This window comes from Falco punctatus (assembly GCF_963210335.1).
Source record: "Falco punctatus genome assembly, chromosome: 5".
In the NCBI taxonomy this organism is placed as follows: Eukaryota; Metazoa; Chordata; class Aves; order Falconiformes; family Falconidae; genus Falco; species Falco punctatus.
The window spans coordinates 71,599,957-71,614,944 of NC_137584.1; the positions used below are offsets into that span (position 1 = coordinate 71,599,957).

At 42.1% G+C, this 14,988-nt stretch overlaps 1 protein-coding gene across 3 annotated transcripts in view; it reads left to right on the plus strand.

The window, feature by feature from the left end:
* RP1L1 (RP1 like 1) overlaps positions 1-14,988 on the plus strand; it is a 77,008-nt gene that overhangs the window by 30,991 nt on the left and 31,029 nt on the right. Inside the window, exons 1-2 of one of the 3 annotated variants that reach the window (XM_080389168.1) lie at positions 1-3,533; positions 12,092-13,182. The gene's annotated coding sequence lies outside the window, so the exon portion shown is untranslated. The other 2 variants (XM_080389167.1, XM_080389166.1) reach the window with 2 other exon arrangements.

The following is a 14,988-nucleotide window of genomic DNA, read 5'->3' on the forward strand; positions in this document are numbered from 1 at the left end:
TTGTCTCTCTCTATCCCTCTATACACTTCTGAATCAAAACAGGGAGAAGGAGCAACAAGGGAGTGATGGAGAGCAGGTAGCAGCAGCGGGTCTGGTGTTGGTATCAATTGCATTTTTTCAGTAGCTCTGTTGTCCTTTTTTTTGCATTTTTCTTACTATGAAAGTGAGATGTGGTGTTCACGTGGATAGGTCTCTGTGATAAATAAGAGTTATACCTGTGGGGGAAAGCTGCTGATGTGACCAAGCCATAGCTGGTGGCTGTTGAGCAATGCAGATGTTATCCCTGGAAGATTTCGGAAGGCTGTTTTTGTGTTTTCCTGGGAGGTTTTGCAGTGGGCTCTGGGTCCGTCCCTAATGAGCCATTTCCCCAGCAAACAGGTCTCCTTTCTATATCAGGGAAAATTCGGTTTCCCTGATACAACTTACTGTGCAGCCACCTCAAGTCTCCGCTGCTATTCAGGGACAGCGGGAGCCTGAGTGGATCAAGCCCGTAAGACATACGGGCCCCTGTGCACAGAGGGGACTCCTGGCCGGTTTAAGCAGCGCTGCCCAGGCAGGGAGCCAGGCTGGTCGCAGGCTTGCCCCAACACCGGCCCATGATAGGAGAGACTGTGACTTTCACCACAAACCCAATTAGAGTCTAAATCAGAATTTCTGCTCATTTTCCCTGTAAGATCTGAATGCCCACAAGACTCTTTTTCTTGTGTCCCCCTCCTCCCCCTTCTTTTTCTTTTGTAGGCAAACCCTCAATCTTCCTAAGTACAAGCTAAAAGGGAGGGCTTGTATTTTTTGGCTAATACAAGCCTCGGGTCATTAACCCTTGACAATTCTTCAGTGAATTACTATTAAGAAATTAATTCATTGCTTGGCCTGAAGATAGGTTTATACAGTTAATAACATAAGTGTTATTTAGATCATCAAATTTGACCCCTTGAATAGCATGGGGAACTGAATTTCATCCTGTAGCTCATGGCCTTTCGGTTGTGGTCTTTATACATCACGTCAGGAAACTCATAATGTCAGGAACACATGTCTTGAGGGGCTGAATTAACACGGAAAGGAAGAAAAGTAATGATGTAAATTTACCAGGAGGTCATGGGTCAGCAGCCCATCGAGTCTTTGAAGAGAGGAGCCTGGCAATACCCGGTTACCTCTTGCTCAAAACCCACCCGCTTTCATCTGTCTGTTATGGAAGAATATTGCCTGGTGGCCGTACTCCTAGTCTGGGAACTTCTGCATCTCTGTGAGCCTTCTTGTAGGGTTGGGACCAAGATTTGTATTTGCTCTTGAACATCTGAAACTACAGTAGGTTCTTGGCCTGTCTATAATCGCTATGAATTATTGGTTGTGACGGTGATTGGTTGGTATTTGTCTTCTACATCTTTTACTCTGCAAAATAGCTCCTTACAGCAACTGAGGGCGCAAGATAATGTTTGTATCTTGTGTTGGTTCTTTGTTCCCCCACCCAGCTTCGCTGGATCTCCCTTGGCTGTCCTTTGGCGCTTTAATATTTTTTTTTCTCATCTCTTTAATTTATTTCCTTGTAATCATGGCTGTCTTCTTATTGTGCCTTGGAGAAACATGAATCATTGGCCAATAGGTGAGTCTTATTGCTATCAATTGTTGTTATTAATCTGTGCCTGTTCATGTAAAACAGGGACAAACTGCACATTCAAGTGTAAAATACTGCCTATACAGTTTAGGTGGTTAAAATATATTAAAAAATCAGTTTGAAATGATAAACCATGGATTTCTTAATCTTTTCCATTCACAGTGCAATTTTTTTCCCCTGAAGTCTACTCTCCCTTTTAAAAAGTAAATAACTTGCTTCCCCCCACCCAGTCTATTTTAAATAACCTGGGAGAAGGGGCTTCCACTATTTCATTTGAAGATTATTCCAATCTAAATTACCTCACTTGCTCTTTTCTCAGTTTTATCCCATCACATCTTATTATACCCTCTTGCTCTACATTAAGCGGTTCCACTGCATGTGTGGAGAGAATTAGCACCTTAACATTTCAACCACCTAGAGAATGAAAAACGCAGGAGAAAATCAAGACCCAGGTGCAGCTAGTGCCAAAAACACTGTTTCAGAAAGGATTTGATTTCATTTATTTGTGTAGTGCCTACACTCATCAGCTTCCCACAAGCTTAACTTACCTCCTGGCTTGCAGCATGTAGTCATTCCTCACTGTTCATTTACAAGGGCTGAGAGCTCTTCACAGTGGAGATCCTACTTCTTCCTTGGCTCTCAGCTCCCTCCTGCCTGCCAGCTCTTTTATTTTCCCTCAGGCATTAGTCAGCCAAGCAATGTATATTTAGTATTTTCAATATTTTTTTTCCCTCCTTGCTTCATCTAACCAACCCCTCAATCATTTTGTTGTTTTTCTCCAAAACCTCTTAAAATTGTCAGCATCCTGCAGGCTTGTGACTGTCCAATGCTACCCTCAGTCCTTCTCCTCCAGCAAGGCATGCAAGTTAAGTTTGTTGCCTAACTTAGGTGTTTCCACTGATGCCGGTGCCTTGGATTGTGTGATAAGAGTCCTGCATGTCCTTAAAGGCTTAGTGCGAGAGGTGGGCTACCACGATGGCAATGTAAATCCTTCCGTGCTTGTTTCAGAGCAGCTCACCTAGAAACAATGCACTTTTGTCAGAAGCTGGCTTTCTCTCTTTCCCTTTGCTTTAATGAGGTAGTGTAAATCACTGTATGGGGACCAAGGAGACAAAGGCTGTGTCCCTAGAGCTGTCCCAGTGGCCAAATAAATGGTACCAGGCAACTCACTTGATATGTCAGTGCCTCAGTTTCCCTTTTGGCCTTTGTCTCTTCTGTCTGATGCTCTGGGAACCCTGACTATCACTTAGGTTTGTGTCTATACATCTCTGAGGGGGAGAGAGAATCTAAGAACTGCAGGCTCCCCAAGCTGCCTGCTTTCTACCCACCCCCTGTGCTATGTGCTGGGCTTCTGCTGGGTCTCAGCATCCACAGCATTCTTGGAAGGAGCCAGGCTTGGAAGTCTGGTGATGGCATATGCAGGACCAACTGGATGTTGTTCAGCAAAAAGAGGGTGGCTTGTGGTACAGCACCCAGAGAGCAGAGGTGACTCCTTGAGCACGCAAGCAGGGTGGTGGTGGGCAAGTCTGCTCCTGACAGCAAGCCTGGGCCCGTGCTGGCTGGCGGTGTGGGTGTCCTAACACATGCATTTACCATCAGCCACCTCAACAGGAGCCTCAGAGCACTGCCGGAATCCAAAGGAGCAATAAATCTGTAGAAATTATATCTGCTTACTTAACCAACCCAATGCATGTCCCAAAACCACGTTGTGCCAGTTCTTCTCCTTAAACCAGCATGTGTTTTCAGATGTTTTAGCCTGGTGCAGTCAGCAAAGCTGTGAGAGTAAGAAATCACTTTGCTGTTTTACGGAAATATACGTACAGATGCCAGTTAACCTCCAGATGCTGTGCTGGGTTGCACTGGAGTGACAGAAGAGCAGACCATGCCTCTCAGAGCCCAGAAAGCAATAAAGCTCTTGCAGGTAATAAAAATAACTTGCTGAGTTGTAAGTTTAAAATATTTCATTTAGAGTTACTAGGAAGTAACACATTTACAGTAACTTTTGGTACTGGAAGTGTATCTAAGAATAAAGAGATACATCCTGAACATAAGAGGTAACTGACAACTGATACAGTTGGTTCAATAAATTACAACAGTCTGGTGGAAATTTTTTTTGTCCTACTTGAGGGAACATTCACTGCTGCATCAGAGCTTATTTGGAGTTATTCCCTACAAACTGCTCAGGTTTGTTTTGCTCAGTAGCTTGGTTTCTTCATATTTGCATTCTTTGTGCATTAGCTGACCAGGCTTAGTCACCTGGTGTCATCCTTGTTTCCTGACTGTACAAGCCAATCTCATGTCACTGAGATCTGGCCATGAGGTCTTGTGGGGAGGTAGTTCTGACTTGCCCTCCATGAACACCTCAGCAAGCCCATAAGCATATTTGGCAGATGCTCTTGCCATTAAAGTTCAGGCAAAGTGAACATTGAAGTCAGAAAAACATGGCACTTGGCCAATTCATGGGAAAAAGTCAGCACAAGTGATCCCAGGTATATTTTGCGGTACTGTTCCAGACCTGTTCCCTTTTTGCTGGGGATCTGTGTACCCATTTCAGTATGCTATGACTTTAAGCTTCCTCAAAGGCATGCAAAGCCTCTTAATAAATAATCTTGCTATTTCTTATCATATCTCCCTTTGAGTGAGAGGCAGGACAAATGGGACAGCGTTCACATCTGAATCCAGATCAAGATCAGTTGTAGGCTGGGAAATGGTGGTGCTGAAGAGCTGAGTGATGACTGTGGTGTAATATACGCTTTGCATTAACTCCTACATGTTTTAGAAGATGGAAAGGGAGGCACACAGCAGCAAGGAGAACTACATTTCTCCCTACGCTTTCACGTGCCACCTATTACCACAGAATCTGAAAACTTTTTGCTCCATGGATTGCAAGGTCTGAGCTGAATTGGCCAACCCCAGAAAACGTTAGGAGAGGCAGGATCAAGAAAGGAGAAGGTCAATGTCTTCAGAGCCACTGAGAGTGGTAAGGGCAAATGTGAAAACATGGGAAAACTGAAGGAAACCACCCAATTGCAGCAGTGAAGAGTTTTATGGGCAGGATGTTGAATAGATCTTGCACAATATTGTGAAAGCTAGTGAAGTTTATACAGGTCGAGATAAGCTAACTCAGCAAAAGGCAGATGTTTTAGCAGGAAAGGATGGAATGAGATTTTGGAGAGATTACAGTCAATTATCTGTAGAATTTGGCAACAATCCAGATAAGAGTGTTTGGTGTGAAGGAGATGTAGGTGTTGAACATGACATGGAGATTGTGAGTTTGAGTGTCATGAGTGGAGGTTATTCTCAGCAAGGAGGGCTGGGGAAGGAACGTGTTTGTGGTGAAAGATAAGGAGGTATTCTTTTAACCGCGATAAAAATGTTGGCAGACCTACATCTGGGAAAGAGCTCAGAGGAAAGAGAGGAGAGACCCAGCAGTGGAGAGTTACACCTGCTACCATGAATGTGGAGCATGATGTCACCAGCTGACATCACAGGAAGCGTGATGTCAAGAGGAGAAGGAATGACAATAAGGAAGAAGTACCAGGGCATTCAGAGAAGATGTGGAGGGAAGGCAGCAGCAGATGGCCAGTCTCTCACACAGCAGACCGAGGCTAACAAACATGGTGTCCATTGCTGTGGAGGAGAGATGGATCTCAGCTGCAGCTCAAGTAGAAGAGGGACACGAGGTGGCTTTTTTAGCTGTTTGGTTTATTTTTTAATGTGAAGTTCAAATGTAGAGTCTTTTAAAGGACCCAACCCATTCTGTTCATGAAGTTTTGAATGTTTCAATATTAAATGTCTATTTTAATACTTTTTTTTTAACAAACATTCTTTCAGCTGTTTTGAAAGAGTAAAAGGAAAGCTAAGGTGAAGCAGACTTATTAATTAAATTTAGAAAGTCTTTTTTTTTCCTTATTGTCTCTCAGAATTATCAAAGAAATGATATTTGAAGGGTCAGCCTAGGAGGGACTGTGGTGGGGGTTTTGGCATTTTTTCCCTCCCCTCCTCAGTATTTCAGATATTAATTCCTGGTAATTCTTTTCCACCCAATTTTTGTTTTTATTATTATTATTATTGAAAATGTTCTTTTAAGGGTCAGACAAAGAGACCATTCCACCTCACCCTCCTTTTTTATCAATTCAAGTTTTCAGTTCTGGTAATTTGGAGCCAGGACCCAAAGAATGATACACATCTGATGAAACAACCTTGTTGTCACTGTTTCTTTTCCAGACAGTGGAGAGCAACAGCAGTTTTAAGACAGAATTCATCTGAGACATCCAGTTCAGGATGAGATGATTACGGCCTAAAAGACAGCATATCTTTCTGGTGACTCTGCAGGCAGGCTGGAGTGACTGTCTCAAGTAAAGACATTAGACAACCATATCTAGCCTGAGTTATCCTGCCTGGCTCAGATATATTCATCCCACGGTGCCCAGGCACTGGCTGATCCTTGCTCCTGCTCCCTGGTTGCACATGATCTCTCCAGCCCTGTTTGGGGTTGAGCAGTTGTGGAGCCACCTGACCATACTACCCCACTGCAACACTTTGTTCTTCCAGAATGGCCGCAACACGTCTGGGAAGGAGCGTGCCTGTGGGAAATACCCACCATTGTCACACAGCTGGTGGCAGAGAGAAAGCATTGTCCCTTCTGCTCCTGCACACTGCCCAAAAGGAGCAGATGTTCAGCAAGTGCTAATCCCAAGGGATCGTGTGAGTTCCAGGGAGTCCTGCTGGCTCATCTGATCTGAGAATCTGGCACTGAGATTCAATATGCGGAGAAAAGAAAGAACAGTTCATTGTGTTAAAAGTGTAGGCAAGCAAAAATTGCAGAGATCACCAAATATAGACTTTGGCCAGGGTACCAGTATTAGCAATGCTACCCTTAATGAGAGGTCAAAGTTCTGCTGACATGAATTAAAATCAAGAATAAGTAAAATTGGAAGGATGTAAATCTTTGGGGTAGAGCAGAAGTAGCGGAAAAAGCAGGACCATTAACAAATGAAAAAGGATGCTAATGATTCAAAACTGGCTGAGTTATTGAACACCTTCAAAAAAAAAAAATTCTCCTAAAGAAGAAAACTATTAGAGAGTAGTTTGGACAGGATTTAAAGTGAGGAAGGAAGTCACTATAAACAGAAAGTAATTGATAAAGAACAAGTAGAATAATCCTTGAAAAAATCAGAAACAACACAGATCAGCTTTGCTGATCATGTTGGCGTGTTGGACATTAGGGAATGAATTGGGAAATGAACTGTATCACTTCCCAAAGGCAGCTGATGCTAACCGGGTTGAATAAAGGAGAAAGGGCTGGGACAATACCCCTGATTATTTTTTTCCCCTGTCTACTCAAATCCAAAAGAGAGTGACTCCAGGTGAGACATTGTGTCTTCTAATATAATGTAACAAATGTTAAGGTAGAAATAAGTACACAACTATGTGGCACAACAGTTGTAGATAAAAGGCCAAATAAATACATGATGCCAGAGAAACTTGGCTGCTTCCACTGTCCATCATAGTATCATAATCAGACTTACAGAATGGTTTGGGTTGGAAGGGGACTTAAAGACCATCTAGTTCTAACCCCCTGCCACAGGCAGGGACCCCTTCCACCAGCCCAGGCTGCTCCCAGCCCCGTCCAGCCTGGCCTTGAGCCCTGCCAGGGATTCCAAATACCATACAATGCTGAATTTGGCTTGGAAAATTGTTTCAAAGGTGTTTAGAAGTCATTCATCCAACATCATTGTTGGATGAAAAAAAGCTGTCCACAGAGTATAATAATTACCTTTATAACAATATTATTTATGTCAATATGAACATTTTTATTATTATAATTTTAATATTATAATAATAAACATGTTCAAAAAGTGAGAAAACATGTACATGTTGAAGTGTGGAGGGATTTGATTTGATTTAACATCTTTTGAAATAAATTTTTAGGAGTGTAGAAAATAAAAATTGATAATAATTTGGAAGGAACTTAAGGGCATCAGAAAGGAAAGAGAAATGGTATAAAGGGGCCTAGAAATGTTAGAAATGGTTCAGAAAAATGAGAACCACCATACTGGGGGAAAAGCAAATGTTACATATCAAAGCTTTCATAATCTCAAGTGAAAGGTTTGTTAAAAATGTAAAATTAGGAAATGACAGTGGTGTAGAGGAAATTAACTTGTGCCTTAAGGTGGGTGAAAGCACTAGGGTGCAAGTGGTTGTTCTGTTGCACCTGTGGGTAGCCCCACACCGAACTCCGGGGATGGATGTGCAATAAGGTGCCTGTACCTCTGCAGAGTTGGGCACTGTCCTGAGGAAGAAGGGTTGGAGTGGGTTTGCATGGGAACTGGGAAAAAAAGCTTCCAGCACCTGCAGTTGCTGGAATCTATAGTGAGTTTCTTCTGCTGACATATTGCCTTTAGCTGCCAGGTCCAGATTCAGTTGCAGATTGAAACCTCTTCAAACCCGTGGTGATTTTCTTGGTTCACCCCTCAGTAGTTGGCTCCTAAGTGTCACTCCTGAGGCATGCATTGCCTCAGGTCCTGGGGTTTGTGCATATTCCTCCTTCTTCAGCTGCTCACTCTAGTCACCTGGTTTCCTTTCCTGGGTACTCATGTAATCAGCTTTGCTCAGCTTCTTTCTTCATTCTGCTTTACAGATAGGAAGATGAGGAAGCAAAATGGATTGTAAAGGGGAGTGGGTGTGTGTGTCTGTTAACCGGCCTAGGAAATCTCAAACGGTTGTCTGTAAAAACTTCCGTGCCTGAGCTTTTGTATCCTCCTTGGAGATGGAAAAAGCCCTGGAAGGAGCCACCTTGTGTTGCTGTGATCACATAATCAAGGGGCATGCATACCAGACAGTCTTCATGAGAAGGCAAAAGAACTGCTAACACCCTGCTCAAACCATGCTTAACCCTTGTGATACGTGCATGTTCTTGTGATCTTGTTCCTTTCATGTAATTGATTGTGTCAATTCTAGGTTTGAATTTGGCAAGTTGCTCCAGTCTTGCCACGCTGTCTCCTCTGTCTGATGTGTTAAATAGCACATCTGTTTATCAGTTTCCTGGCACAAACATGCAGATCATCTTAGACATGAAATTCAAGCTCACCTCAAAAAGAAACTCAAAGTTATTTTCCCCAATATTGTCAGAAATGTGAGTAAAGAGCAGTGCAGGTTACCTAAAGCCCTGGGTCTTCAAAACAGCCTGGATGTGGCACTCGAAACACCCCCTGCAATGACTAAAGCATCGTCCCCAGCTTCTAGGGATATTTCTGAACTGTTGCTGGAGCTGAACTGTGTGCAGCTTGAAACACCCAGATGCGACTGTTGCTGTCGGAGCCTGTTGCAGACACCCATGTAATAGGGGCTGTGTCACAGAGTGGTCACTTTAATAGACCACAGCTGGGTGTTGAACATTATGTGGCAGAACTGGCCTCTGCCTCTGGTTTACTTAAGCCCTTGGTTTTGTTTTGGGAAAGACGAGTCCCACATTTCCTCAGCAAAAGAAAACCAATCCTCTGAGTTAGGACTTCTCTGCCCCCTTCAGTGGAAGAATGCTTCAGTTTCACAGTGGACTGTGATTATCAGCATCCCAGGGGAGCTGTCATGGTAGGATTGTATTGAGGCACTCTGAGAACTGATTGATGGGAGGCAACAGGATATGTAGGGGAAGGAATAATGAACAGGCACCACCGTGTCCCTGTCTCTTTCTCACCTAGAGAACCTAATGGTTGCTCCATGTGCCGTCCATCATCTTGTTTTATTATGTTGTACTCATATACAACTATCCTTATGTTTCCAACTGAGCAGAAAGCAAACCTCATAACTCAGGAGTTTGAACAAAGTCTTAGTATAGAGCTGAGGACCCAGCCTCAGTGAGGTCTGTCCAGTCTGAAGCCCCAATCCTCTAACCAGATTTTTATGGTTCAGTCTCTGTTCTCTGAACTGCTACTGATACCATGAGCTTCGGTCTTCAGATCATAAACGCACCTGTTATTTGCATGGTGGGGGTGACTTGGCAAAGTAGTAACATTTTTCAACTGTTTTTTATCTCATGGTGAAGGGACTCAAGTTGATAATTTAAGTCTGTGAAGACTGGTGTATCAACTGTAGAGACATTGTCTACAGAATAAATGCTTTTAAAAGTAAGGAACATTAAAAAAAACCAACTATTTTTTACCAGTTTCAGAGGGTTTTCTTTCTTTGCACCCATGGTTGATTGCTGAAAAACTACTTATATGATGCACCTAGAATAGGAGGGAGATTTGGTGTAGGTGAATCTGATCCCTGAGATTAATTCTTATCTTCCAGAAAGCTGGGCTTCTTGATTACCTAGGTTAAGTGCAATGTAATCCTTTGCATTGGAGGCTGTAGCTGAAAATACAACTTGGACTGCTGTGCTTTGAAGATTGACTTGTTTCAAACTGGTATGGACCCAAATAAACAAAAATCTGTACATTCTTTCAGGGAAAAACACCCAAACCCCAAACAAAACCCCACTAAAGCCCCCCTGCAAACAACAACAGACCCCATTATCTACTAAGATGTGCCTCACATTTATAAATGAATATTTAATTTTCTTAGAAGAAAATTCAGTAATCGCAAAAGGGAAGAGATAATAATGTTAAACTAATTACAGGTGGAGTATTCTATCAGATCACAGAAAACATTTCTGGTGATGGAACAGTTCAGATGACTGCAAAGGACGGATAATATTAAACTGGCACTTAGCTGGATCTTAATTACCACATGAGCCTGAGCCAAGGAGAGTGCAGACAACCTTTTGGAGAAGCTGCCTTACCTCTGCTAAATCACAGAATAAACTGGGCTGGAAGGGACTTTGGAGATTTTCTTGTCCCACCAGACACTCACAGCCAGGCCCATAGAACAGGTTGCTCAGCTGAATTTTTAATATCCCAGGGTCAACTATTCTTCCACCTCTTAGGTTCCGGTTTTTGGTCACCATCATGAAGAATTTTTTCTAGTACCTAAAGAGCATTTTACATGTTGCCACATCTTAACGCTTTACTATGCACTCTGGGATGTGTCTGGCTTCCTATATACACTAACCTATACCATGTCCAAGGTAGTTATACACTATGATATGAATGCCTCCCGGTCTTTTATCCAGGTTCAACAATTCTAGTGCTCTCGCCCTCCTCCTGCACATCATGTGCTCCTGTTTTGTCCTGTCATCTTGGTGACCTTTGCTGGACTCATGCCAGTACGCCAGTATCTATCTTGTGCTATGAAGAGCAAACCTGGACACAGTGTCTAGATATGCTTTCAAAAGAGCCAAGCAGAAGGGAGTTATGACTTCTCTTGGCCTGCTTAGGACACTGGCTAATACATTGCAGTGCATGGGTGGTGGTCTATGCCATGGGGGCTCGCTGCCGACTCTTGTTCAACTTCAAATCCCGGTCGTTTTTAGCACAGAAGATAGAGGTTTGCACCTCTAGTATGCCTTCCACCTTACTGGTCCAGTGGTGTGGCTCATGAGATGGCTGCCACGGCTGTGGTCAGTAACGTGCTATTCCTGCCAGGAGGTGGTTTTATTTATACCTGACACCAACTCTGACAAGGACCTGGGTGACGAAGAGCCCCATGTTTTAAGCTCATTCAGCCATGGAATAAAATGACAATACCAGCCATCAGACACCTCTTTTCTGAACAGTGAAAACCTTCAAGTCCTACAGAGAGTTTGATAAACCTTTTCAAGTAATTTTAAGTATCAAATAAATTGAAGGAAAATATGCAATTTACCTGTTTTGTTTGCAGGGAATTCTTATGTAATCACAGGCAAATGGATACGCTACCTTCCCATTCAATGCTTTATATTCTCTTTTTAAGAATCAAACGTCTCAACTTGTGTCATTTTCCATACAATACTTTGGTCTTGTCAGACCATAAGTACTCCTTGTTAATGTGATCACTTTGACATTAAAAAAGCATTTTTCTTTCTCAAAAAGGGCAAATTGAAATGACCTTTTTTTAAAGAAACACGGTTAGGTCTTACAAAATGATGTTTCATCTTTCTTTTCAGAAACTCCCACCTTTTATGGGAAAAAAATAAAATTAAATAATCTTGTTCATGTTTTCCCTAGAATGCACACCTGGATTTTTCAACCAGCTCCATTCCAATGTTGATGGTGACTTGTAGACCTTTCTCTGTCTGAAAGAAATCTCTTTGTAAAAATGGAAGCTACAATTACTTGTATGGGAAAAGAAATTTCCCAGTAGAAGCCTGCACACCCACGTACTGACAAAAGCCATACAGATAGTGACACTAGGCCAGGGGAAAGGCACAGATGTTTAGCACTTTGTGGGTTAACTGTTGGAATTTTTGCTGCTGGGCAGGGTAGACTCCTGGTGATTTAAAGTATGTAAGTCAAGTCTGGATGCTTCTCCTAAAGGCCTTCTCATCTCTGAAATAGTGTTTATAGACTTGGTGCTAAATTCATTGAGTGAAGTTCTCGAACAGCTGTTTTGCCTCAGCTCAGGCACTTTCTACAGTGGTACTGGATTCCTCTCCTTCTATGTCCCAAACAAAGACAAAGCTGCAAAAACCCCTCAGGGATAACAAGCCTAGTGTGAGAGACAGAAGGCCAAGGCTGATGTGAGACACGTGCTGCAGATATATTGGATTTTGGCTGAGGGTTCACATAATGGATGTCCAACCACATGGTCACACAGCTTCCCCTGTGTGAAGTTGGATAGCAGAGGTGTGATAGGGTTTCGGAGTGTGTGACTTGCCTGCCTGCTGTAGTTTACTCTTTTTGAGATGCTATTTTGAACTGTGATGAGAAATTTAAAAATAGGGGCCAGGCTGCCTGTCACAGTCCTGATTGAGTAGAATGGCCTCCATGAGGAGTTCAGTCTTTCCTGTGGATGGACTCCTACAAATTTTCCAGCAAAGATGCTGACTTCTTATAGTAGATGCAAGGCTACAGAGAGATGACTTGTTCTTCTGGGTGAAGGATCCCACAGGAATGGTGTCTTGACCCTAAGTGTGCTGCCCACAGAGGGAAAAGCAATGCTATATGAAGAGGACTGTGTAATGGCTCAAACATAAACCTGACGTTTGGAAGATTCATGTTAAGGATTTGATATGTGAAATTTGCCAAACCTATTCCTGCAAGACCCCCAGACTGCTGAGCTTCCAATAAAAGCACTTTATGACTCTGGTCTCTCTGGGAGTAATTGCTTTCTACAAAAGAAGGTGCTTAGTGATCAAAGTGATATAGGTGCACAGGTGTGATGGGTACATAAGCAACAAATAAATATTGCTAGAAGACAAGAATTCCAGGCCACATGAAAGTGAGACTTCCCACTCATTTTGTACCTGAATCCAGCTGATGAATTTCTCTGGTGTGTGTACGTGTTTTCTTTGCAAAGAGGGAGTGTTAGAGAAAGCTGGACAGCTCTCATGAGTTATGGGAATTATGAAAAAACAAGTAATTTCCCATTATTTATCATTCACAGGTGGTTTGTCCTTTTTTCATGACCCAATCTCAGTGACACTCAGTTGTCGAGCATTCATCTGAGACTTTGACTCTGACACCTGCCATGAACTTCGAAATATTCAGGTTAGGACTCGCCAGTTTTTCCTGTTAAGACAGTATTTCACTAAGAAGTTGTTATGGATATCAGTCATCAATGTCCCGAGTAAGCTACTATCAACCAGCTGAGAAGTAACAACCATATGCACAAATCCTTAAGGGCCACCATCATCTTTACTTGAGCTCCATTGATTTCCCTGGAGTTACCCAAAAGATAAATCTGATGCCAAAGTATTGTGGATGAGCAGGGAGTCGATGAGTGGGGTGGCCTAGGAAAGTTTTCCAGGTCTCTGCAGGCCTTTATGCAAAAGGAAAATATTACATTTTTGGCCTTGACTGCGTTCTCATTTACACTGGTATAATTTCAGAGGAGTATCACTGAGTCAGATTTATACCTGAGTTACATGGGTGTGAGCAAGGGAAGGATTGGGCAAACTGCTTAAAGCCCCAGTGGATTTGAGAGCCTTCTCCAGCAGCTTAGGTAGCTTTTCTTTCTATCCTTAGCAACACAGTCCTGATTAACCCTCCAAGCTGTGGTCAGTCATTTTGAGGACAGTTTGATTGACAGACAGCATGTAACCTGCTAATGCTGTTCCCTACACTGTCCAGTGCATTAGATCCTGGAGGTGGTAGTTTGGCTGTGTTGGTTTTTTTTTTTTTTTAAAATATTTTGCTGATTTATTTTTAATCTCTTGGATATTCTATGAGAAAAAGTCATCTTGAGCAAGAGGCATGACGTATTTCAACGTAAGTATAAAAATATGCATTGAGGTTCCTCTTTTATGTATCTATATTTTATGTGTCTATAGAAAGGGCAAGATGACCATTTTTGTTGCCTTGCCAGATATGCAGTAGAATCCCCTTCACATTCTAAGGCTTCAAATGGACAATACAGAACTTCTCCTTGTGGGAACTGTTCATATTTCATGCAAGGTTTTTGTGGAAGGCTCTTTCTTCACATTATATACTGCTTCATAAAAACAGATCTGACAGATCATCTAGGCTTGTGTGGGTAACCAATTCTTATCACCCAAAACTTATGGCACAATGTTCCTTTATATTGGTGATCCCTTAACAGTCTTGTGAAATTATTCTCCCCAAAAATTAGTATTGGCAAAGTATTTTATGATTTGTCCTCTTTTTTTTTTTTTTGTACTTCTTACAGTATTATCTCACAGCTTGAAAAAAAAGTAGAATAAATCCTTGGGAAGCAGTTAGATTTCTGGGAGTGCATCCAGGATATTGTGGACCACCATTCGTCCAGGGACTACAATTTGGATAATGGGTTTGTTTGGAAATTATGCTGCCAGTGTCTGAAAGCTCTAATGTGGGACTCATGGAGAAAAAGTTAAAGCCACTTTTCTGAAAGCTGTGGATAAATAGAGAAATTAGATGTATTTTTCCCTTGAAGAAAGAGTGATGGATTGACCTTTAACTGGGAAATAAGTAAATAATTGCTTGGTCAAAAATGTACATGGAAAGAGTAAATCATACTGATACCTTTGTCAGTGTACATGGATATAAAAAAGCAGAGATTTGTCTAAATAATAATCTTTCAAATGTTGCCTAAGGTCTTTTCTCACCTAGCTGAGGTTAAACTTCCATTTATTGCAGGAGTGAATTTGTTGTAGTATAAAGTGCACAAACACTTCACTTGAGAGTAGCATAGCAAGAAAATAATGGGTTTATTCTAAAATGTAGAGAAGATAAGCATTTACAGCTTTTTGAATGCTGCACCTCTGCAATCAGTTACAAAATTCCCATTAATTACAGTGGTCACCAAACCGTGGTGACCGAAGAATAATTTGTGAGCAGCATGATTATTTTCTTGAA